This window comes from Ovis aries, chromosome 1 (assembly GCF_016772045.2).
Source record: "Ovis aries strain OAR_USU_Benz2616 breed Rambouillet chromosome 1, ARS-UI_Ramb_v3.0, whole genome shotgun sequence".
Taxonomy (NCBI): domain Eukaryota; kingdom Metazoa; phylum Chordata; class Mammalia; order Artiodactyla; family Bovidae; genus Ovis; species Ovis aries.
Window position 1 is genome coordinate 235,003,651 of NC_056054.1, and position 27,531 is coordinate 235,031,181.

The window sequence follows — 27,531 nt, forward strand, 5'->3', positions numbered from 1 at the left end:
TTATAATGGTAAAACTAAGATTTTTGCCCAGTATCCCATAGCTGTATTGCTAGTATTTGGGTGAGCTGAGATTTTAATGCAGGCTTTTTAAAAATATTATTTACTTTTATTGGAGTATAGGTGCTTTACAATGTTGTGTTTCTGCTGTACAATGAAATGAGTCAGTGATTTGTATACATGTATCCCCTCCCTCCTGTAGTTCCTTCCCACCACCATCCACCATCCCACCCCTTTAGGTCATCACAGAGCACTGAGCTGAACTCTCTGTGCCAAACGGCAGGTTCCCAGTAGCTGTTTTACACATAGAAGTACACATCCATCCATCCCAGCCTCCCAGTTCCTCCCACTCCCCTTTAACTTGTCCACATGTCTGTTCTCTACATCTGTCTTTATTTTTGCCTTGTAATAGGTTCATACCATTTTTCTAGATTCTACATATATGCATTCAGTTCAGCTCAGTTCAGTTGCTCAGTTGTGTCAGACTCTGCGAACACATGGATTGCAGCACATGAGTCTACCCTGTCCATGATCAACTCCTGGAGTCCACCCAAACCCATGTGCATGGAGTCAGTGATGCCATCCAACCATCTCATCCTCTGTCATCCCCTTCTCTTCCTACCTTCAATCTTTCCCAGCACCTTTTCCAAATGAGTCAGTTCTTCACATTAGGTGGCCAAAATATTGTAGTTTCAGCTTCAGCATCAGTCCTTCCAATGATTATTCAGGACTGATTTCCTTTAGGATGGACTGGTTGGATCTCCTTGCAGTCTGAGGGACTCTCAGAGTCTTCTCCAACACCACAGGTCAAAATCATCAATTCTTCAGCATTCAGCTTGCTTTAGAGTCCAACTCTCACATCCATACATGACCTCTGGAAAAACCATAGCCTTGACTAGATGGACCTTTGTCAGCAAAGTAATGTCTCTGCTTTTTAATATGCTCTCTAGACTGGTCATAGCTTTTCTGCCAAGGAGTAAGCATCTTTTAATTTCATGGCTGCAGTCTCCATCTACAGTGATTTTGGAGCCCCAAAAATAAAGTCTGTCACTGTTTCCATTGTTTCCCCATCTATTTGCCATGAAGTGATGAGACCAAATGCCATGATCTTAGTTTTCTGAATGTTGAGTTGGCTTAAAAGCTAACTTTTTCACTCTCCTCTTTCACTTGCATCAAGAGGCTCTTTACTTCTTTTCTCTTTCTGCCATAAGGGTGGTGTCATCTGCATATCTGAAGTTATTGTTCTTTCTCCTGGCAATCTTGACTCTAGCTTATGCTTCATCCAGCCCAGAATTTCTCATAACGTACTCTGCAGGTACAGAGTAGTGAAATAAGCACAGAAATAAGTAATGAAATAAGTACAGAAGTGAAATAAGCAGGGTGACAATATACAGCCTTGACATACTCTTTTCCCGATTTGGAACCAGTCTGTTGTTCCATGTCTAGTTGTAACTGTTGCTTCTTGACCTGCATACAGATTTCTCAGGCATACATGCATTAATATACAATATTTGTTTTTCTCCTTCTGACTTACTTCTTTGTGTATGACAGACTCTAGGTCCATCCACATCTCTACAAATGACCCAACTTTGTTCCTTTTTATGGCTGAGTATTATTATTCCATTGTATATACATACCACATCTTCTTTATCCATTCATCTTTCATGAACATTATTTTGCTTCCATGTCCTGGCTATTGTAAACAGAGCTGCAATGAACATTGGGTTGCATTTATTTATTTATTTTTGCAGTATGGCTTTCTCTAGGTATATGCCCAGGAGTGGGATTGCTGAGTCATATGGTAGTTCTACTTTTAGTTTTTTAAAGGAACCTCCAGATTGTTCTCCATAGTGGCTGTTTCTTTGAGCTAAAAACTTTCCCCAAATGACTAAGCAATGGAGTTTTCCAGAGAGTAAGTTCTGGAGTACCCTATTTGTAACCCTGAACTTGAAAGAAAAGTTGGAAGTGGTGTGGTGTACTGTGGAAGAGAGTACCCCGGTAGCAAATGGTCCAGGGACAGAAGGGAACACAACAACTTGGCAAACTGAAGCAAAACAGAGAAGAAAAAGGCAGCATGAGAGTGATGCATTTATTTCATTAGGACATTGTCCACCCAGGAGAGGACAGGCCTACAAGCAAGTCAAGATTTAAGAGAGATACAGAATAATAGGCCAAGGCCCACTTGTTAAGCGGTAGACTAAAGTGATTTACACAGAGAAAGTATGAACTGAACAAACAAGCAAAAGACTCCTGACCCATGAGTCATGGTATAAACATGGTCACACCCAAACATAGTTGGCCTGCCCAGAAAGGGCAGATGAAAAGGTCAGATGTGAGGGGATTCCCACAAGTTAGCTTGTATGCCTAACCTGGTGTAACTGGCTGGCCTTTGAGGCAATTTGCAACAGATATAGAAAGCACATAAAGAAGTCATTTGATTTTTACTTGCTGCATCAATTCAGATTCCAGGTTCGGTGGCTCCAGGAGTCACAGAATCTCTTGCAGTGGGTCCTATGAAACTCGAGATGGGTTCTCATATAGGAGAAACACATTAATAGTTTCATGTCCAAAGTCATGGTGCCAATAATTCACATTATGGCTGAGCTCACGACATTGATCCAATTGTAATATAAGTAAGTTACTTTCAAGCTCGAAGGCTTTTTGTGATCAAAAGTTCTATGATCCTTTAGGACTAATGAGTTTATTCTAGTCTGCTTGTGGGTTCTGATAATCTCTCCTTAACAAGAGACTAAAGATTTGGCGGGTTAGGCCTAGGCTGGAGAAGATATACCAACTTGAAGTTAGTGATGTGACTTATGCAGTGCCAATTCAAGGAACTAAGAGACAGCTTTCTATTTGAGATGGCACTGGATAGATTTAGTGGCTTAATTGTAGCTTATTGTAAATATGCACCAATTAGATAGCATAAAGATCAATTATAAAATGTTCCTGCTTATAACGGTTATACAGCTTCAATGTACAATATTTAAAAGTCAATGTCTGTGTTCAGTTGCTCAGTTATGTCCAACTTTTTGCAGCCCCGTGGACTGTAGCTCACAAGGCACCTCTGTCCATGGAATTTTCCAGGCAAGAATATTGGAGTAGGGTGCCATTTTCTCCAAGGGATCCTCCTGACCCAAGGATCAAACACACATCTCTTATATCTCCGATACATCAAATGGAAAAAAAAAGCTCAGAAACATTACCTGATAACTATATTAGTGTTTTGATTTGTTTCTGACAGTTTTTAGGCTTTCTGATCTCTCCCCCTGAACAGTAAAGCTCATTACAGGAATTTTGTCTCTTTTATCTTAATGTCCCCGAGCTTGGCATAAATATTTTCTAAACATAGACTTTCCTCATGAAGCAACAGTAAATACTGGCTGTTGAAAAGTCCTACAGCTTTTCTAACATCAACTCCCTTTCATGTGGTATAGCTGCTTTTACCTAACACCATACTAAATAAATACTAGAAGTGATATTTGATCTCATGGTTCAGATTGGATTGCATACCATATTTGGTTAGAATTGTGTTGATTAAATACTTCTACCAGAGGGGGTGAGAAACCTATTAAAATGATCATACCATTGATATACATAATAATTATACAAACTAATTATATGAAAAAAATGCATCTAAACTAGAGTCAAGTGTGCTCTTCACATGAGCGATAAACATTATCTGTATAATGTTAATCCAACCTTTTCAGTGACTTCTTCATGTATCCAAATTCTATCCCCATTGCAGATCCACCTCATCATGTACTGTAAATGAATGGAATCTAAATCCACTAATACTTATGACATAAAGGCAGAATATGAGTATCATGCATTCCTCATTTCTAGAGTGCTAGAGGTAGCTAAAGGGCTTCCCTGGTGTCTCAGATGGTTAAGAATCTGTCTATAATGCAGAAGACCCAGGTTCAATCCCTGGGACAGTAAGATCCCCTGGAGAATGGCTCCCCACTCCAGTAATCTTGCCTGGAGAATTCCATGGACAGAGGAGCCTGGCAGACTACATTCCATGGGGTCTCAAAGAGTCAAACATGACTGAGCAACTTTCACTTACTCACTCAGAGGTAGCTAGTTGGATCAGAATGCATCATATTTATTCATTAAATTGAATGAGAATATTTTTAATACAGTGTTTTTTCATTTACTGGCAATTTTTTTAAGGAATGAATTAAAGTGGATTGGTGACTTGTTGAATTAATGACTTGTATCAGGAGGACACTGGCCTGAGCTAAGATTTATACCTGTGGGTACTGAGGGGTTGACTGAACCCAGATACCTATGTACATAAGCTAATTTTTATAGCAGAGAATCTGCCAGAAGGAAGTTTTATGTGAGACTATCCACTTACAGAGATGAAATACGGTGAATGGAAAAGAGACTATGATGAATGGTCCAAGCCTATGAATTACATCAGAGCTTTTGACTAAGAGGAGCAAAAGTAGAAGCTGAAGGACTGTTCTCATGGAGACTTTGAAGTGTCTGCTTTCTGAAGTGCCATGTAAGGTGAGCTGATGACTGTCCCCTTTTATTTGGTACCCAGCACCATTTCTGCTCTGTGAGAGTTCTAGGGCATTGACGGTGGTACTTTTTAAAGTTTTTATTTTATATTGGAATGGATCCAATTAACAATGTTGTGATAGTTCCAGGTGGACAGCAAAGGGACTCAGCCATATATATACATGTTTTCATTCTCCTCCAAACTCCCCCTCCCATGCAGGCTGCCATATCACACAGAGCAGAGTTCCCTGTGCTATACAGGAGGACCTCGGTGGCTACCCATTTTAAATATAGCAGTGTATACATCGTGGTCTCAAACTCTCACTCTCTCCCCTCTGACCATGCTTCCCCATTGGCAACTGTAAGTTCATTTTCTGTCAGTCTTTCTGATTTGTAATTAAGTTCATTTGTATCATTTTTTTAATATTCCCCAGATAAGGGATGTCATGCACTATTTCTCCTTCTCTGTCTGACTTAGTTCACTAAGCATGACAGTCTCTAGGTCCATCCATGGTGTTGCAAATGGCATGGTTCATTCTTTGTCATCACTGAGTAATATTGATGGTAATACTTGAAAGGACAGCCATCAGCGCCTGGGCAAATAACTTACAGAGTAGGCTGAAAAATGGATATCCCCAAATATCCACATTATAATTCCCACAGCCTGCAGTATATTACTGTTGTGGATTGAATGTTTGTGGGCCCCCTCAAATTCACATTTTAAAGCCTTCATCCCCAATGTGATATATCCAGGTGAGGTCTTTCAGAGGTAATTTGGTTTAGATTAAATCATCTGGACAGAGCCTGCATGATGCAATGAATGCCTTTATAAAAAGAGAAAGACTCAGGAGAATGGTTGGAGTCTCTCTCTGAACCTGGATTTCCCAGTCTCCAGAATTGTGGGAAATAAATGTTTGCCATTTAAGCTACCCAGTCTGCAGTATTTTGCTACAGTATCTCACAGTGACTAAGACACTCACCACTCATGGTAAGGGGACTTTGCAGTTGTAATTTAATTAAAGTGCCTGAAACAGGGAGATTAAGTTTGATTTTTCAATTGGGCTCAGTATTATCTCAGGGGGTCCTCATGAGGAGGAAGCAGGAAGGTCAGACTCAGAAAAGGAGGTGACAAAGGAAGCAAAGATTGTAGTAATCCACTTTGTACATGGAGTAAGGACCCATGAGACAAGGTATATGGGCAGCTTCTAGAAACTGGAAAAGGCAAAGCAATTGATTCTCCCCCAAGCCCTCATACTGGAACATGGCTCTGCCAAATCTTGATTTTAGCCCCATAAAACCCATGTTGTACTTCTGACCTCCAGAACTATAATTAGCTGGTATTGTTTTAAACAGCTAAGTTGGTGATAATTTGTTACAGCAGCAATAGGAAATGAATGTAACTTGTAAAGACAGACACACATGGATGGCGGTCAGTGCACTCAGGAGATCCCACTGGAAAAGCTGTAGAGCCCTGTTGGAGGACGCATGTGAGACATACTCTGGGACTTCCTAGAAGGTCTTGTGGTGAGACACTTGACAGGGGTCTGAGTCTGTGTTGCAGCTGGGGGCACTGAACCATCAGGATTGGAATTAACTACTCAGGCATAAAAACAATGAACTACTACTACACACAGCATCATGCACGAATCTCAAAAACTGTTAAGCAATAGAAACCAGAAACAAAAAAGTCAAACCATGAGAATAATGGTATGGAATTTGTATACAGACAGAATAAATCTATGGTGATAGAATTCAGAGGTAATGGTTGCAGGCAGTGGGAGGAGGGACATTGATTAAAATGGAGACAAAGGGTTTCGATTGAAATCTTTGTTGTTTTGAGTGCTGGTTCCACTGGCGTAAACAATTGTAAAAGCTGATTGAACTGAACTCTCTAGATTGGTTCATTTCTTTGTATGTTAATTATATAGCAGTGAACAAAAGAAGGTCCTTTACTACAAAGTTTTTTAAGATTGAAATTAATAATTTGCACACCTAGACATCATCTTATACATGGTCTTATTTGTACACATGAGCCAGTGAAGGATGGAGACATTCCAATTACAGAATGATTCTAACAGATTCAACTTGCAAATAAGCTTACTTAAGTCTTTCACAAACTTGAACAGCTAATCTGTCATTGATGGAAACAGTGTCCTCATTGGAATCTTCCACACCTCTCCACCCTACTATCTGCCAAGTTATTCACTTTCCTAGAGGGATATATATATATATATATATATATATATATATATATATACATATATACATATATACACACACACACACACACACACATACACACACACACTTAGAGATGGATGCATGATCAGTCATGTTTGACTCTGTGTGACCTTATGTGCTGTAGCCTGCCAGGTTCCCCTGTCTATGGGATTCTCCAGGCAAGAAAACTGGAGTGGGTTGACATTTCCTCTTCCAGGGGATCTTCCTGACCCAGGGATTGAACCCATGCCTCCTGAGTCTCCTGCATTGGCAGGCAGGTTCTTTATTGCTTGAGCCATCGGAAAGGCTCCCTAGAGGGCAAAGGAGGCCTGAATAGCTCAAGCACGCTCAGTTCAGTTCAGTTCAGTTCAGTCACTCAGTCCTGTCCGACTCTTTGCAACCCCATGAATTGCAGCACGCCACGCCTCCCTGTCCATCACCAACTCCCAGAGTTCACTCAGACTCACGTCCATCGAGTCAGGGATGCCATCCAGCCATCTCATCACCTGTCGTCCCCTTCTCCTCCTGCCCCCAATCCCTCCCAGCATCAGAGTCTTTTCCAATGAGTCAACTCTTCGCATGAGGTGGCCAAAGTACTAGAGTTTCAGCTTTAGCATCATTCCTTCCAAAGAAATCCCAGGGCTGATCTCCTTCAGAATGGACTGGTTGGATCTCCTTGCAGTCCAACGGACTCTCAAGAGTCTTCTCCAACACCAGAGTTCAAAAGCATCAATTCTTCGGCAGTCAGCCTTCTTCACAGTCCAACTCTCACATCCATACATGACCACTGGAAAAACCATAGCCAATGCATTACTCTAGGGAAAGCAAATTGGTTTTCTGGCACTCATGTTGGTTTCAGGAGGTATGGTAGAACCAAAGAAATATCACCTGATGTCTGAATCTAGCAGACACTCATTCTAGATGAGAACTACGTATCTGGCAGCTGAACTTGATTACATATACCTGGGGTAGATGGAGGTGCAAGGAGTGGCATGGCCTTGGGTTGTCACTGATAATTACAGCTGAGGCTTCCAATGGTAACTCTAACTAGGGCAAAGTTAGAAAGCTATAGTAGCTTCCCATGAGAACTACCTATGACTCAGTATTCTCTTTAATTCCTTAGTGCTATAAACAGACATGTCATCATTTGCAAGGGATGAAATTATACTTATGAGTGCAGTAGTCCTTTCACATTCCCAAACTTTGAAAACTCCCATTACTTCATAACTCTTATTGATAATTTAATAAACATCATCACTGTGTAGATAAATTATCTTGAATTACTACTTGTATTTTGTTGTGAATTCCCAGGCCAGATAGCTCATGTAGTTGCAATTACTTGACATTAACAGTTCTATAAAAATTATTAAGGGGATTTAGAAAAGATTACATATGAGTCATGTGGACTATTTCATCTACAATATGATAAAAGTTCCTTATGTATACTTTATTATGCAGCCCATTTTAATAACACATCAAAACAAAGACTGTTTGTTTTATTGTGCTATAAATTCTTCCCACTTGGTCTATGAACTTCTAAAAAAGCATTTCAAGATTAAAATAAATTTTATTTCTAAATTTCTAATAGTTATAATTAAAAGGCTAAATTTTGAATCAGATTTTCCTTTGAAGGTACATGGATAAGGATCAGTACCCTTATTAGTACAGTCACATGGGGGCCAGTTAAGGTTAAGTGTTATTTCTGATTGAATCTTGGTCTAGTTCTTAGGATACCACAAGTACTTGCTACGTCAGAAGACATTTGCCATTATAGCAATACAAGTATATTAACACCCTTGTAACTACAAGGTCATGTGAAGATAGTGCTAGGAGCAATATTAATTAAGGTCATCCAGGCATCATCACCCCTAGGCATATCTATAACGCAAAAACAATGTTTCTCTTCTTTTTTATGCCTTAGTGAGTTTCTTTTTAGTATCTTTCACTGTATCCTACAGAGATAGTAATATCCTTCTCTGCTCCTGACCCTCCTGGACCCTTCCTAGGTTTTCACATAAGCCCATCCTATCTATGTGATTTGCACATGACAACAGGGAGCACATCTGTTCAGAGGCACAGTGACTAGAATGTTCATGGCTCAAAATATCAATATACGTGTTAAGTAGGATTGAATACACACACACACACACACACACACACACACACACACACACACACGAAGGAATTATAAATAGGCTTTCTTCCTAAGCATTGTCTCATAGTTCAGTTCAGTTCAGTTGCTCAATCGTGTCCGACTCTTTGCAACCCCATAAATTGCAGCATGCCAGGCCTCCCTGTCCATCACCATCTCCCGGAGTTCACTCAAACTCATGTCCATCGAGTCAGTGATGCCATCCAGCCATCTCATCCTCTGTCATCCCCTTCTCCTCCTGCCCCCAGTCCCTCCCAGCATCAGAGTATTTTCCAATGAGTCAACTCTTTGCATGAGGTGGCCAAAATACTGGAGTTTCAGCTTTAGCATCATTCCTTTCAAAGAAATGCCAGGGCTGATCTCCTTCAGAATGGACTGGTTGGATCTCCTTGCAGTCCAAGGGACTCTCGAGTCTTCTCCAACAGTTCAAAAGCATCAATTCTTTGGCACTCAGCCTTCTTCACGGTCCAACTCTCACATCCGTACATGACTACTGGAAAAACCATAGCCTTGACTAGATGGACCTTAGTCGGCAAAGTACTGTCTCTCCTTTTGGATATGCTATCAGGTTGGTCATAACTTTTCTTCCAAGGAGTAAGCGTCTCATACTTAGGGTCCTTCTTTTTTACTGACTTTGCACTCTTGCATTAATATTCAAAATGATTCTGCCCACCCACCCCCAGTTATGGTATAGCTAGAGAAATATCCACATGCACACATATAAAATATATATTAAATAAAATATAATATATATTGATATATATGACATATACTGTCATGTATATGGTAATGAAAGAGTGCTACCACTTCCTTTGATGGATGGTAGAGTAGCAAGGATGCACTGAAGTATAATGGAATGCACAAGTTTTAGGGTCAGACAGCGCTGGGCTTGAATCACAACTATGTCCCTAATTAGTTTTGTAACACAGGCAAATTATTTAACATCTCAGTGTCTCAACATCATCTGTAAAATGGGAATATTAATATATACCTTCTAGAAAGCATTGTGCTTAGTTGCTCAGTCATGTCCAACTCTTTATGACCCCATGGACTGTATAGCCAGCCAAGCTCTTTTGGCCATGGGGATCTTCCAGGCAAGAATACTGGAGTGGGCAGCCTGTCCCTTTTCCAGGGGATCTTCTTGACCCAGGAATCCAACTAGAGTCTCCTGTATTGCAGGTAGATTCTTTACCAGCTGAGCTACCAGGGAAGCCCCAAGAAAGCATTGTCACGATCTTATTTATAGATCAATCCTAAATGTAGTGGTTAGTGTCCTATTGAAGGAGGAGGATTATAAGCCATTCTTGTAGTTAGAGGGGGAACAAAAATGTCCAGTGTAGGTGTTTTGTAGGGCAATAACTCGTTGAGAGCAGGCATTTACCAGAGTGTGTTGAAGGAAGACTCTTCTCAGTGCTGCAGTTGCTAAACAACCATAGGGAGAGGTTAGGGGTTTTGTCCTATTAGCCTGAAAATTGGAACAACTTCATGGGAGGAACCAAAATGGGACACTGTAACTTCAGCAGAGCCTGTACAACACAAGTGATACAATTCTGACAGAAATAGAAGACAGTTTCTTAAACCTACTTAGTAAAGATTTTTTTAATAAATTTCTGAGTAGGTATTGATATAAAAAAAAAAAGTCAGATGCCAAATACTTCTTTTACTTCCATAAGGCTACTCCTCAGGAAGTCTTAAAAATCCCTCTGGATTAAGTATTTCAACCAAATTGTATTTTCTATCCAAAGCTGAAGAAATAAAATGTTCACTCCAAGGGCCTGCCATCTGATTTTAGTTCTAGTATCTTCAGAGGAGTTGGCCATTCCTAAGCCACAAAAATGGGTTTTGTGTCCTACACAGTGAATTTCTTTGCCTTATCCATATTAGTTTTCACACTAAATGACAGAGAAAGGGACTCAATATTAACTCCATGTTCAAATAAGATCTGGAAACCTCACTTTAACCTTATCCTCCCAGGCTGTCATGAAGGAAATGGTGGTGAATCTCCAGTTTTTCCAAAATTTCACTCTCTTGGGCAGTTGGTCAAAATACATCACAACAATGGTTTTCAACAACAATCAGTTTTATCCCCTGGGAGGGCATTTAGCAATATCTGGAGACATTTTTATTTGTCACAACAGAGGAGTTGCCCCTGGCATTTAGTGTGTAGAGGCCAAGAATGCTGTTAAGATTCCTACAATACCCACTAATACTCACAGAATAATCATCTGGTGCAAAATGCCAACAGTGCTAAGTCAGGAAACCCTGTATTACAGAAATGTAAGCTGCATTTAATCCATGTTAATAAGTGCACTAGTGGTAAAGAACCCACCTGCCAGTGCAGAAGACAAGAGATGCAGATTCAATCCCTGGGTCAGGAAAATCCCCTTTAGTAGGAAATGGCAACCCACTCCAGTATTCTTGTCTGGACAGAGGAGTTGGTGGGCTAGAGTCCATGGGTCACAAAGATTCAGATACGACTGAAACAACTTAGTACACAAGCACGATCATCAAAGACAGAATATCGTGTTATAATAGGGTGCTTCAGTGTGGGTTCTCTAGTCCCCTGACAGGGGTGTCACTTCTATCATAGGGACTGTACAGGAAGATGCTTCTTAAGATTCTTCGCAGTTGGAAACTTACCCAAATGATTTGAGGCTCAGTAATTTTTTTCACAAATATTGCATTGGAATACTTTTTGCTTTCTGAAAGCTGACTTTACAGTCTCAAGATCTAGTATATAGGCTCACCTTGCAAACTATCTGCTGTGTACTTTTAACAAAGTCCCTTAATTTCCATGAGCTTTGCTGCTTCCATTTGCAAAATGAACTGAAATATATCTGTCTACTTCGTGGGAAGTTTTAAGTAAGAAAAAAAAAAACCTTAAATGGCATTTGTAAAATCACTTTCATAAGTGTAATATAAACACAAGGTATTATAGTGGCTTTTTGAAATATAAAATTTCTTTTGAATAATCAAGCAACTGATTTTTATGACTTTTTTTTCTAAGAGTAATTACATAAATTTTTCAGATAAAGAGCCTACACATTTCTAGAATAAGTACTTAGGATCCTAGTCCACACCATCAGTTTTGCTTTAGTGGAAAGGGATAAAAACAGAAATTTTAAATTAAATCTGGCATAGACTCTATCAAGCACAATATTAATATAAATAAAGTAATGTAAGTAAATGGCACCTTAACTTTTATATTTATTTTTTGCCCTCAAACACACATACACAGTTCCCAGAATCATGACAATTTTAGTTGGCTAGAGAATATGGCTATTTTTGAGACTTTCAGCTAAGAAGCTGCTATTATTATACAATCACAAATACTTCTTAGAGGATTAAATCTAATCCCTATATACAGTATAAAGAAATAATGACAAGTATATATTATACACTGAGAAAAGGTGAGTTGATGTATTAAATAGAAAGTCATACACACAAATGCCTGTAGATGACCCAGGCAGACCATTTATGTGAAGCAGGTATAAGACAAAAGGGAGCATGAGAATACCACTCATAGTTGAGAATACCACATACCACTCACCTCCAAACCAAGGTTTCATGTGGAATTACAGGCCTCGTGTGGTTGTTGTTGTCTAGTCACTAAGCTGTGTCAGACTCTTTGAGATCTTATGGACTGTAACCGGCCAGACTCCTCTGTCCATGAGATTTCTCAGATAAGAATACTGGAGTGGGTTGCTATTCCCTTTTCCAGGGGATTTTCCTGACCCAGGGATCAAACCAACAACTCCTGCACCAGCAGGCAGATTCTTTACCACTGAGCCACCTGGGAAGTCCTCTATAGTAAGGCTTGTACTTCCAGAAATTAGAATTTTTAAAGAAAAAACAGAAATCTTGACACTGATGTGAAATTTTCATACTTTTAAAGTATGTACAGGGCAAATTCTGCCTAATGGCTATCTGCAACCACTGTTCTAAGCAAACAGTTTAAAGACAATACTTTTCATCCCAACGTCCCAATCTTTTTTTTTTTTTTTTCCCCCAAAGCAGTATGTCTCTCTGACCACAGTCCTTTCCAAGGTCCTGTCAATAGATGGGCTTGATTCATATAGCACATGATAATCTCAATGACCCAAGGTATGTAACTTTCTTTTTTTAATTTTAATTGGAGGCTAATTGCTTTACAATATTGTAGTGGTTTTCGCCATATGTTGACATGAATCAGCCATGGGTGTGCATGTGTCCCCCATCCTGAACCCCCTCCCACCTCCCTCCCCATCCCATCCCTCAGGGTTGTCCCAGTGCACTGACTTTGAGTGCCCTGTTTCATGCATCGATCTTGGACTAGTGATCTATTGCATATCGTAATATACATGTTTCAATGTTATTTTCTCAAATCATCCCACCCTTGCTGTCTCCTACAAAGTAAAAGTCTATTCTTTGTATCTGGGTTTCTTTCGCTGTCTCACAAATAGGGTCATCATTCTCATCTTTCTAAATCCCATATATACGTATACAGTATATACCAATATACTATATTGGTGTTTTTTCCTTTCTGACTTACATCACTCTCTATAATAGGTTCCAGCTTCATCTACCTTATTAGAACTAACTCAAATGCATTCTTTTTAATGGCTGAGCAATATTGTGTATATGTACCACAGCTTTTTATCCATTCATCTGCCAATGGACATCTAGGTTGCTTCCATGTCCTAGCTATCGTGAACAGTGCTGCGATGAACATTGGGGTACACATATCTCTATCAATTCTTGTTTCCAGCAGTGGGATTTCTGGGTCATATGGCAGTTCTATTCCAGTTTTTAAAGGAATCTCCACACTGTTCTCCGTACTGACTGTACTAGTTTGCATCCCACTAACAGTGTAAGAGGGTTCCCTTTTCTCCACACCCTCTCCAGCATTTATTGTTTGTAGACTTTTTGATAGCAGCCATTCTGACTGGTGTGAGATGGTACCTAATTGTGGTTTTGACTTGCATTTCTCTGATAATGAGTGATGTTGAGCATCTTTTCATGTGTTTGTTAGCCATCTGTATGTCTTCTTTGGAAAAATGTCTGTTTAGTTCTTTGGCCCATTTTTTGACTGGGTCATTTATTTTTCTGGAATTGAGCTGCAGGAGTTGCTTGTATATTTTTGAGATTAATTCTTTGTCAGTTGTTTTGTTTGCTATTATTTTTTTCCCATTCTGAAGGCTATCTTTTCACCTTGCTTATAGTTTCCTTCATTGTGCAAAAGCTTTAAGTTTAATTAGGTTCCTATTTGTTTATCTTTGTTTTTATTTCCATTACTCTTGGAGGTGGGTCATAGAGGATCTTTCTGTGATTTATGTCAAAGAGTGTTCTGCCTGTGTTTTCCTCTAAGAGTTTCATAGTTTCTGGTCTTATGTTATATATTTAATCCATTTTGAGTTTATTTTTGTGTATGGTGTTAGAAAGTGTTCTAGTTTCATTCTTTTACATGTAGCTAACCAGTTTTACCAGCACCACTTTTTAAAGAGATTGTCTTTTTTACCATACTGTTTTGATTACTCTAGCTTTGAAGTATAGTCTGAAGTCAGGCTGGTTGATTCCTCCAGTTCCATCTTTTTTCTCAAGATTGCTTTGGCTATTCGAGGTTTTATGTATTTCCATGTTAGTAAACTCTCCCAAAATCATCCCTCTCCCTCTCCCTCTGAGTCCAAAAGTCCCTGTCTTGCATACAGGGTCGTCATTGCCATCTTCCTAAATTCCATATATATGTGTTAGTATACTGTATTGGTGTTTTCTTTCTGGCTTACTTCACTCTGTATAATCGGCTCCAGTTTCATCCATCTCATCAGAACTGATTCAAATGAATTCTTTTAACGGCTGAGTAATACTCCATTGTGTATATGTACCAAAGCTTTCTTATCCATTCATCTGCTGATGGACATCTAGGTTGTTTCCATGTCCTGGCTATTATAAACAGTGCTGCGATGAACATTGGGGTACATGTGTCTCTTTCAATTCTGGTTTCTCGGTGTGTATGCCCAGAAGTGGATTGCTGGGTCATAAGGTAGTTCTATTTGCAATTTTTAAGGAATCTTCCACTGTTCTCATAGTGGCTGTACTAGTTTGCATTCCACCAGCAGTGTAGGAGGGTTCCTTTTATGCCTGCTTTCTGGAGGGTTTTTATCATAAATGGATGCTGAATTTTGTCAGCCATTCTGACTGGTGGAAGTGGTACCTCATTGTGGTTTTGATTTGCATTTCTCTAATAATGAGTGATGTTGAGCATCTTTTCATGTGTTTGTTAGCCATCCGTATGTCTTTAAAGAGATTGTCTTTTCTCCATTGTATATTCTTGCCTCCTTTGTCAAAGATAGGTGTCCATAGGTGTGTGGATTTATCTCTGGGCTTTCTATTTTGTTCCCTTGATCTATATTTTTGTCTTTGTGCCAATACCATACTGTTTTGATTACTCTAGCTTTGAAGTATAGTCTGAAGTCAGGCTGGTTGATTCCTCCAGTTTTTCTCTTTCATCACTTTAAGTATGTCCTGCCATTCCCTTCTGGCCGGAAATGAAAGATCAGCAGTTATCCTTATGGGAATCCCCTTGTGTGTTATTTGTTGCTTTTCCCTTGCTGCTTTTGAGATTTGCTTTTTGTGTTTGATCTTCATTAATTTGATTAATATGTGTCTTGGGTATTTCACCTTGGGTTTATCCTGTTTGGGACTCTCTGGGTTTCTTGGACTTGGATGGCTATTTCCTTCCCTATTTTAGGGAAGTTTTCAACTATTATCTCCTCAAGTATTTTCTCATGGCCTTTCTTTTTGTCTTCTTCTTCTGGGACTCCTATGATTCAAATGTTGGAGCATTTAACATTGTCCCAGAGGTCTCTGAGGTTGTCCTCATTACTTTTAATTATTTTTTCCTCTCTGCTTCATTTATTTCCACCATTCTATTTTCTACCTCACTTATCCTATCCTCTGCCTCAGTTATTCTACTGTTGTTTCCCTCCAGAGTGCTTTTGATCTCAGTTATTGCATTATTCATTATTGATTGACTCTTATATTTCTTCTAGGTCCTTGTTAAACATTTTTTGCATCTTCTCAATCCTTGTCTCTAATCTATTTATCTGTAACTCCATTTTGTTTTCAAGATTTTGGATCATCTTTACTATCAAATTTCTGAATTCTTTTTCAGATAGACTCCCTATCTCCTTCTCCTTTGTTTGGTTTGGTGGGCGTTTATCATGTTACTTTACTTACTGAATATTCCTCTGCCTTTTCATTTTGTTTAATTGGCTGTGTTTGGGGTGGCCTTTATGTATGTTGAAAGTTTGCAGTTCCTCTTTATTGTGGAGGTTGCTCTCTGTGGGTGGGATTGGACTAGTACCTTGACAAGGTTTCCTGGGTAGGGGAGCTTGTGTCTGTGTTCTGGTGGATGGAACTAAATCTCTTCTTTCTGGAGTGCAATGAAGTGTTCAGTAGTGAGTTTTGAGGTGTCTATGGGTTTGCCACAGCTTTGGGCAGCCTGTATTTTACTGCTTATGGCTGTGTTCCTGCATTGCTGGAGAATAGCATGGTATGTCTTGCTTTGGAACTTGTCAGCTCTTGGGTAGAGCTTGGTTTCAGTGTAGGTATGGAGGCTTTTGGATAAGCTCTTGTTTATTAATGTTCCCTGGAATCAGGAGTTCTCTAGTTTTGAATTTAAGCCTCCTGCCTCTGGCTTTCAGTTTTATTCTTACAGTAGCTTCAAGACTTTTCCATCCATACAGCACAGATGATAAAATATCTAGGTTAATGGTGAAAAAAATTCTCCACAGTGAGGGACACCCAGAGAGGTTCACAGAGTTACATGGAGAAGAGAAGAGGGAGGAGGGAGAAAGAGGTGACCCCAAGGAGAAGAGGGGAGTCAAAGTGGGAGAGAGCAGTCTAGCCAGTAATCAATTCCCTGTGTGCTCTCCACCGTCTGGAACACCCAGAGAAGTTTTATAGAGGTTACTCCATATGTAAAACCAGGAGTTACATAGAGAAGAGAAGAGGGGGAGGGAGATAGAGACGACCATGAGAAGAGGGGGAGTCAAAAGGAGAGAGACTAGTCTAGCCAGTAATCAGTTCCCTACGTGTTCTCCACAGCCCGGAACACCCAGAGATTCACAGAGTTAAGTAGAGAAGAGGAGGGGGAGGGAGGAAATAGAGGTGATCTGGGGGGAAAAGGGAGAGTCAAAAGGGGAGAGGGCAATCAAGCCAGCAATCACACCCCTAAGTGAAAATGGATACTGAAGATTAGATTCTTAAAGGTACAAAATTGATAAATACAAAAAACACAAAGATTAAAAATTGAGAGTAATTTTAATTAGATCCCATTTGTTTATTTTTGCTTTTATTTCCAGCATTCTGGGAGGTGGATCATAGAGGATCCTGCTGTGATTTATGTCTGAGAGTGTTTTGCCTATGTTCTCCTCTAGGAGTTTTATAGTTTCTGATCTTACATTTAGATCTTTAATCCATTTTGAGTTTATTTTTGTGTGCGGTGTTAGAAAGTGATCTAGTTTCATTCTTTTACAAGTGGTTGACCAGTTTTCCCAGCACCACTTGTTAAAGAGATTGTCTTTACTCCATTGTATATTCTTGCCTCCTTTGTCAAAGATAAGGTGTCCATATGTGTGGATTTATCTCTGGGCTTTCTATTTTGTTCCATTGATCTATATGTCTGTCTTTGTGCCAGTACCATACTGTCTTGATGACTGTGGCTTTGTTATTCATCGCAGCACTGTTTATAATAGCCAGGACATGGAAACAACCTAGATGTCCATCAGCAGATGAATGGATAAGAAAGCTGTGGTACATATACACAATGGAATATTACTCAGCCGTTAAAAAGAATTCATTTGAATCAGTTCTGATGAGATGGATGAAACTGGAGCCGATTATACAGAGTGAAGTAAGCCAGAAAAACACCAATACAGTATACTAACACATATATATGGAATTTAGGAAGATGGCAATGACGACCCTGTATGCAAGACAGGAAAGAGACACAGATGTGTATAACGGACTTTTGGACTCAGAGGGAGAGGGAGAGGTGGGATGGTTTGGGAGAATGACATTCTAACATGTATACTATCATGTGAATTGAATCGCCAGTCTATGTCTGACGCAGGATGCAGCATGCTTGGGGCTGGTGCATGGGGATGACCAGAAAGATGTTATGGGGAGGGAGGTGGGAGGGGTTCATGTTTGGGAATGCATGTAAGAATTAAAGATTTTAAAATTTAAAAATAAAAAACTAAAAATAAAAAAAAATAAAATAAAATAAAAAAAATTGAGAGTAGAGGTTAGACTCTTAAAAATACAATATTAGAAATACCAAACAAAATCAATCACAAAAATTATATATATATATGAAATTTGCTTTAAAAATAGGGTCTTTTTTGCAAGGTAATAGTAGATTATAAAAATGAAAATTAAAGGAGTAATGAACTTAAAAGTTAAAAAATGATAATAGTAATAATATATCTAGGAATTTCTCTGGAGCTGTTGAGGGCAGTGTGGAGTCAGTTCAGTTTCAGACAGTACCTTGTTCCAGCTTGTAAACTTCTCCTCAAGGTCTATAGGCCCCTTCCAATGCTTAGTCAATATTAACTACAGGGTTTTAATCTGTTGCACCTGTCACTTCCAGAGTGGTTCCCTCTTTGTTTATTTTGGCTTCCCCTGTTTGAAAGTCTCTTCATTGTCTAATTTCCATCCTGACACAAGAGGGAGAAGGTGGCCACTTTTTTAGGCTCACCTGTTCACCTGTGTTGTGGGGAGGGAGGAATAATGCAAATAATGCAAACACCACACTGGGTTTGCCCCAGCTCATGGCAGCATGGCAGCGTGTGCTTTCCAGGTCTACACTGCTCAGGCTCCAGGTTGCTCTGCAGGGGTACTGTCCAAAATGGGCCCTGCCTTTCATGCACTTCCCAGGTCTGAGATGCTCAGGTCAGATTCTTAGGCCCTCCACAATGCCACAGACTCGGCTGGGCATGCATTTTGTGCCCTTCCCAGGTCTGAGCAGCTCAGCAAAGGCAGCTCAGGTGCTTTGTGAGCTCACTGTCCCAGGTGGGCCATATTAATCACCTCCCCAGTCCCACCCACTTAGTTTCCTGGGTGCACTGCAAGAGCACCATCTCAGGTGTGCCGTCTGTCTCCTTTGGGAAGCTGATCTCAGGCTCTCCTGGCAGATGTCAACTATCCAGGAACCCAGGAAGACATGGTTAGCAACTGGGAGCCTGCTAACAGTTTGGTGGAGGATGCTTGGTCTCTGGGGCCGAGATTGCCCCTTGCCTTCCTGCTCTGGCTCTCCCACACCTGCCTCTCTGCCTCTGGAGTGGGGAAGGGGCCTGTACACAGCTGCCTAGCTCTCCTTTGGTATTTGCTCAATCCTTTGTTCTGTGAGCAGGCCAGGCTGCATGTTAGGTTAGAGCCTTTCACTGGGAAAGTTCTCTTCTTGTTTTTTTCCTCTCTGGATATCCCACAGTTTGGGTTGCTATCTCACATTAGCTCCCTCAGATTGTCCTCAGAGCATTCATGCCCAGTCCTTACCCTAAGCATGCAGCCCATGCCTCCCTGTCCAGCCCCTGCTCGCTCGTGGCGGACGCAAGTGTCTGAGCTACTTTTCCACTGGGAGTTGTGGTTAGGCATGTATTCTGTGTTGTTATTGTTGTTTTTTTTCTTCTTATGTTGCCTTCTGAGATTCTAAACCTCCCCACAGACCCACCAGTGAGAGGGTTTTCTGCTGTTTGGAAACTTCTCCTCCTTCACGACTTCCTCCCCAGGATGGGTCTCCATCCCTAACTCTTTTGCCTCTCTGTCTTTTATATTTTGCCCTAACTCCTTTTGAAGAGAATGGGCTGTCTTTATGGATGCCCAATGTCCTCTGCCAGCATTCAGAAGTTGTTTTGTGGAGGTTGCTCAGCATTCAAATTATCTTTTGATGAATTTGTGAGGGAGAAAGTGGTCTCCTAGTCCTATTCCTCTGCCATCTTGGGACTGCCCTCCACCCAATGTCCTAATTTCTAAGAAAGAAGAAGAAAAAAAATAAAAATAGGGCTAGTGATTATTTTCATCCTTCCTTAGTAAACTCCCTCTAAGGGACACGGCCAAGAGAAACCATGTAAAGTCTGCACAGTAACCCAGAATCTGTCTTCAAGGTCGTGATACCTTGGCCACCTCTTCTTACCCATTGTCCCAAAGATCCTCAAGTGAGAGGAGCAGGCCCTCACTGAGGTCTGAAAACACTTTCCATAGAATGTAATCTTCTGAGGAAGAAGTCACTTAATATGTTTGTATCAACTCCAAAATAATTGCTCCTATCAGAATGATTCAGTTTTAAACTCAAGATAATCAGACATATTCTGATTCCATTTATGAGGAAATATTGCAAAGTGACAATAAATGTTTCAACAAATACATTCAAATAATCTATATCATTTATTCATTATTTGCTAAGCTCTATGCCATATGTATAATTTTGATCATTTATATAAAAATGTTCCTAAGATGTATAGATTTTTGTGTAATGTTTAACACTTCATTCCTACCACCTTTACATGCTCTTACAGCTCTGTAATATATTAAACATTTCAACTATGTAACGTTCAACCATCAGAACTGCATTAGAGGCATGATTTTGATTTTAGTGATGTTGACATATTCTCTAATTTTCAATCATTTCCATTGAATTCACATTTACTAATATTCACAGCACCTTCCCTTAGTCACATGTCCCCCTCAACTAAAAAAAGCCTTTGAAATATAACAGAAAAAAAAATTATTCTGTTGGAATTTGTCTTTTGAAGCAGTTATTGGTAATAAATCCTGAATTGTTCAATTTTGTTTCAGATGTGCATCTCAGCAGAATTAATATCTGATCACTATAGGTTTTTAAGTGAAAAAAAATATTCAAAATCCAAAATCACCCTGAAAAAATTGCAGACCACTGACACCTTTTCAAAATGTGCTGTAATTCAAGCTAGCATAGACACAGAATCTCAAAGATTGGCTTGCTTACTAGGAAAACCACACACAACTGGACCCATGTATCTTCCAACCAGATTCACCTCTCAACCATCATTTTCAGGGCAAGTCTTAACTACAAATTCTATACACATAATTACTAACAGGACACTAGAGTGAAAATGTCACTGTTAAAAAGTCATCAGGGCCTTCTCTGGTAGCTCAGTGATAAAGAATCTGCCTGGCGGTGCAGGAGGCATGGGTTTGAATCCTGATCTGGGAGGATCCTACATGCTATGGAGCAATTAAGCTCACATGCCACAAGGGTTGAGTCTGTGCTCTAGAGCCCCAGAGCTGCAAATACTGAGACCACGTGCCACAGCTACTGAGACTCCATGCCTGAGAGCCTGTGCTCTGCAATGAGAAGCCACCACAGTGAGAGGCCCATGCTCACCGCAACTAGAGAAGAGCCCACACCACAATGAAGACCTAGCACAGCCGAAAAGAAAATAAAGAACATTTTTTAAAAGGATTTATAAATAAGTAGTCATCAAAGAGTCAGTGTAAACTATTAATACATTACTGAAAATTTGGCACTGTAGATGATAAGAAAGCAGTGGAAATCATGATCCTTACTCTCACACAGGGGTCTGGAAAAAGTTAAATATAATTGGATCAGTCAGAGAGCCACTAATTCTGCTACAGCATTTGCAGGTAGAAAATACTAAGAGCAAAGGGGAAGGTTCTGAAATGAACGGAGACAACTTCTTGGGAAATATGGGGTTTGATATTTACACTCAAGATTCCTATTTACAGTTGCTTTGTTAGTTACGACTTGGTGTAGGTTCTGGAGTTTCTTTTCTTGTGCAACAAAATTTGAATGATATGACGCACCTGGGGCTTTCCAGGTGGTTCACTGGATAAAGAATCTGCCTGCAATGCAAGAGTCTCAGAAGCCATAGGTTCAATCTCTGGGTCAGAACGACTCCCTGGAGTGGGGCATGGCAATTCTCCAATTGACAGAGAATCCAGTGGACAGAGAAGCCTGTGGGCTACAGTTCATAGGGTTGCAAACAGTCAGACATTACTGAAGTGACTGAGCATGCATGATATAGCTTTCAAAAATGCAACTTTCAGAAATCGTGACTCTGAAGTTAGTTTTCCATTTGTTTTTTTTTGTTTTAGTTTTGCAAGGAACCACATTATTTACTCCTGTTGTCATTTAAATTAATAATAACATAAAGTTTATACACATTAAAAGATGTATACTTTAATGTGACTCAAATATGCTTAGTTTTACCACATGACTTTGGTGGGACCAAATCCAAGACACTGAGGCTCAATTTCATCTATAATCTCAGTTATCCAGAAACATCAGTGGGTATATAGTAAATAAAACCTACTGGCTTGTATGCTACTGAATAATCAAAACCTAAGATTAAGTATTTTTTTTGTGGGTAGAACCATCAGTGGGTATACTCTGGGGTGAGCTAAATCATTGTCAGTTAAGGAGCAACACCTGAGTCCAGTGTAAATTATAAACACACTGGGATGATATGACTTGTATATATGTATACTTTTACATATCTGGTATGTATAAATTGTGTGAAAGTGAAAGTTGCTCAGTCATGTCTGACTCTTTGAGACCAACTCTCTAAATTCTGTCCAACACTCTAAATTCTCCAGGCCAGAATACTGGACTACTCCAGAAGGGAAAGGTAAGGGGATCTTTCCAACCCAGGGATTGAACCCAGGTCTCCTGCATTGCAGGTGGATTCTTTACCAGTTGAGCCATGAGGGAAGCCCATAATATGTATGTATGTGTAATTGTTAAGAGAATGTACTTGTTTTCTGATATTTCTTCAAATATAACAAATAGCTTCTGTGTGTGTGTGTGTGTGTGTGCACATGTGCTGGTAAAGTGGCCACATGAGAAAATCTTAATATGATGAAAAATATTTTTCAAAAATTTGTAAGTCACAGTATAAGGAAGAACTGAAAATAATTAAAAGTTGTAAAATTCTCTGTCTTTTCATGAAACACCAAACAAAAAGAGGACCACAATATATTTTATGCATGCAAAGTTCAACACTTACAAAGTAATGTTTCCAGAATAGAAGCAAATTTAAAAGCCTGCAATTATTATTATAAATAGCCAAATGCAGAAGCACAAATTTTTAAAATATTATTCTGTATAAATATCAAGAAGGTTAAGGGTTTGATAGTGTGGTTCATCAGAGAAGGCAATGGCACCCCACTCCAGTACTCTTGCCTGGAAAATCCCATGGACGGAGGAGCCTGATAGGCTGCAGTCCATGGGGTCGCGAAGTCGGACACAGCTGAGAGACTTCACTTTCACTTTTCACTTTCATGCATTGGAGAAGGAAATGGCAACTCACTCCAGTGTTCCTGCCTGGAGAATCCCAGGGACAGGGGAGCCTGGTGGGCTGCCATCTATGAGGTCCCACGGAGTCAGACACGACTGAAGTGACTTAGCAGCAGCAGCAGCAGTGTTGTTCATATCTTCTATGTCTTTAGTTTGGTTTTTTTTTTTTAATCTAATTGGTCTATTAGTTGTTGAGAGATATTAAGATTTCCAAATGATTGAGGAATTAATATTTTTCTCTTTAGTTTTCTCAGTTTTTTGTTTCATATGCTTCTATATACATTTAAGCTATATTATTAGTTATTGTTGTTCAGTTGCTAAGTTGTGTCTGACTCTTTGTGACCCCATAAACTGCAGCATGCCAGACTTCCCTGTCCTTCACTGTCTCCCAGAGTTTGCTCAGACTCATGCCTATTGAGTCAGTGATGCCATCCAACCATCTCATCCTGTCTCCCCCTTCTCTTGCTTTCAATCTTTCCCAGCATCAGGGTCTTTAAGTATGTATACATTTAAGATTGTTACATCTTCCTAGTGAATTGACCTTCTATCATTTAGAACTGTCCCTATTTATACCTGATAATACTCTTTGTCTTTATGTGTTAATCTAATGTTAACATATCCACTCCAGAATTTTTATTCTTACTGTTTGCATGGAATATCATTCCTCATATATTATCTTTAAACCTGAGCTTTATGTTTAAAGTCCATTACTTTTAGATTGTAATATATGATATAGTTGGGTCTTGCTTTTTTTTTTAGCCTATTCTGACCACCACTAATTTTTAACTGGAGTGTATAGATCATTAACATTTTTTATTAATTTTTATTGGAGTATAGTTGCTTTATAATGTTGTGTCAACTTCTGCTGTACAGAAAGTGAATTAGTTGTATGTGTACATATACTCCCTCTTTTTTGGATTCCCTTTCCATTTAGGTCACCACAGAGCACTGAGTAGAGTTCCCCTGTGCTATACAGTAGGGTCCCGTTAGTTATCTATTTTATACGTAGTCATGTATATATGTCAATCTCAATCACCCAATTCATCCCACCCTCTTTCCCCCATTGGTAATCATGTTTGTTCTCTATATCTGTGTCTCTCTTTCTGCTTTGCATTTAAGTTCGTCTGTACCATTCTTCTAGATTCCACATATAAGCAATATCATACAACATTTGTTTTTCTCTTTCTGACTGAGTAATATTCCACTGTATATATATGTACCACACCTTCTTTATCCACTCGTCTGTTGATGGATTTATAGGTTGCTTCCATGTCCTGCTATTGTAAATAGAGGCTGCAGTGAACACTGGGATGCATGTAACTTTTTGAATTATGGTTTTCTCTGGGTACATGCCCAGAAGTTAGACCACTGACACTTAATGCAGTTTTTTATATTGTTGGTTTAAGGCCTACAATTTTACTGCTTTTTTTTTTTTCTGCTTGTCAGCATTGTTTTTTGTTTCCCTTTTCTTCCATTTCCTACCTTCTCTTGGACTAAATGAATATTTTTAACTCCATTTTAAATTTATCTGTTGACTTTTTTAGTTATACATTTTTGCATTGTGCTTTAGGAATTTTGTGTTTCATGGTATACTTCATTAACTTTCCACAATTTATGTAGAGTTATTATTCTGCTTCATGTAAAAATGTAAAACTCTTGCCAAGTATATAATTTGATTTAACTCATCATCATGTTTTATGTCCATATGTATTACAACATGCATATTATGAATCCCATAATTAAGTATTATCATCTTTTTTTGTTAATAACTATATATATTTTAAAGGATTATGAGAAAGCAACAGTCTTTTATATTTTTGAACATTGATTATTGAACATGAACAGATGCATAGAATGGGCTGTCTCCAGCACACCATTGAAATGAAAAGCACTTCTTATTTCTAGGGCTGAGTTCTAACTTTTTTTCACAATATTTTTTTTCTTCAATTGACCAAGAATACATACTACCATTTGTATGACCTGAGGAAAAAATATTGGTCATCCTTTATGAGAAATTGTTATTTTGTAAGACTTTATCCCATAAAACTCTATTTGAAGTATCTGGATTCATAGAAACATATACTTTAAAAGATTTGGAATCCTCTATCTCAACCATTACATTTTAAAGTTGCAGAAATTGAGACCAGGGAAATGGAATGATCTAAGTAAAGCCATGTAAATGATTAATAGACAAACTTAGAGTAGAATATAATTCTCCTGACTTCTAGAGGTCAATTCTTGCCTGAAATTTAGGTGCATTTCACCCAGTAAATGTGGTCTCTTAATCTCTAGTGTCTCCTATTTACACCAGACTGTAAAAGCCTCAAGGACAGAGTGTGTTAGGATCCACCTTATCTTTGAATTCATGGCATCTAAAACACAATAAGTCAGTGTTACAGAGTGGAGATTCACAGTGTGTAAGTTTTGCTTGCCTCTTCTATTTTAAAAATCTGATTTTGAATGTCCTTACACGGGGAATAGGACTCTATAGGTGCCTCAGCATTGCCCACCTTTCTGTTTGATTTGTGAAAGCCAATATACATGTTCATGTATCCCATGGAGCATTTAAATAGATAAGTGCTCAGTGAACATCAAATGGAAAATCAGGATATCAAACACTTAGGTTTTTTCCTTTAGATTAGGGTGAATGCTTCTCTTGGTTTACCCAACACTTCCCTGGTTTTAGAACTTCAAATTTTATATTCTGGAAAACCCCTTAGGCCTGAACAAATCAGAATGGTTGGTTATTCTTAACTGACCAGGTTTACCCAAGAAAAAATATTTTTAATAAATTTAATAACCAAGTATTAATGCCTTACATTTCTCTTTGATATGATAAAAAAAAAACAATTCACTACTGTATTGTTTGGTTGAAGTTAGCAGAGAGTGGAACTTAAATGTTCTTAACTACAGGAAAAAAAAATGATAAGCATTAATTTATGAGATGATAGATGTGTTATTTGCCCAGGTGGGAGGAATCCTTTCAAAATGTATACATATATCATTTCATCACAATATACACTTTAAATATCTTAAAGTTTTGTCAATTATACTTCAATAAAGATAAACAAAACAAAATCAATCTGGATTATCTGAAAAAGTACAATTTAAATAATTAGAGCATCTAGGTAAAGTCTGTGAACCTTCTCTCATGAAACTTGTAATAAATCATGACCTAATCATAGTCTAGTTTCATTTCTTAATCCTAAAGTGTCATCATGATCTTTTCTTGAGAATGAGGAACTATACTTCTGCTGCAGTAGTATTTTAGTTTTTTGAGATACATCTTCACCTTCAAAAGGACCTCAGACACCTCAGGTTCTATCAGCAGCTCTCCGTGGAAGAAACCCCAGTTTTTCCTCAGTCCTTTTGGTAAGTGTGCCTTCCTTGCAAAGTTTTGCCCTGTAAGAACCTACCAGTGATGCTCTTCTAGGTGGTCTTGTTTCCTGTAGAAATCCCTTCTTAGATCCTAACCCATTTTTTTCAAAGACTGATTGATTCCATAATTTGTTTTATTAGTTTGTCTTAAGGTAAGCTCTCGCTGCAACAATCTCTTCACCCTCAAACTTCTAGAATTTAAGGTTCAGTTCATTTCAGTTCAGTCACTCAGTCATGCCCAACTCTTTGCGACCCCATGAATTGCAGCACGTCAGGCCTCCCTGTCAATCACCAACTCCCGGAGTTCACCCAAACTCATGTGCATCGAGTCAGTGATGCCATCCAGCCATCTCATCCTCTATTGTCCCCTTCTTCTCCCATCTTCAATGTTTCCCGCATCAGGGTGTTTTCAAATGAGTGAGCTCTTCAGACCAGGTGGCCAAAGTACTGGAGTTTCAGCCTCAGCATCAGTCCTTCCAATGAACACCCAGGACTGGTCTCCTTTAGGATGAACTTGTTGGATCTCCTTGCAGTCCAAGGGACTCACAAGAGTCTTCTCCAACACCACAGTTCAAAAGCATCAATTCCTGGGTGCTCAGTTTTCTTCACAGTCCAACTCTCACATCCATACATGACCACTGGAAAAACCATAGCCTTGACTAGATGGACCTTCATTTTTTGTTTTTGTTTCTGTTTTGAAATATCTGGTTTTCTTTCATTCACAATAATCTCTTTTTAATAATATTTATTGAATAGATGTCCACTTTGTTACACTTTTCTACCTCACTGTATTCCTGGTTACAAATAGCATATTTGATCATTTTGAGAAAGTTTCTTTCTGTTGTTGTTGTTGTGTTTTATTTTATTATTATTATTATTATTATTATTTACTTTACAATATTGTATTAGTTTTGCCACACATCAACATAAATCTGCC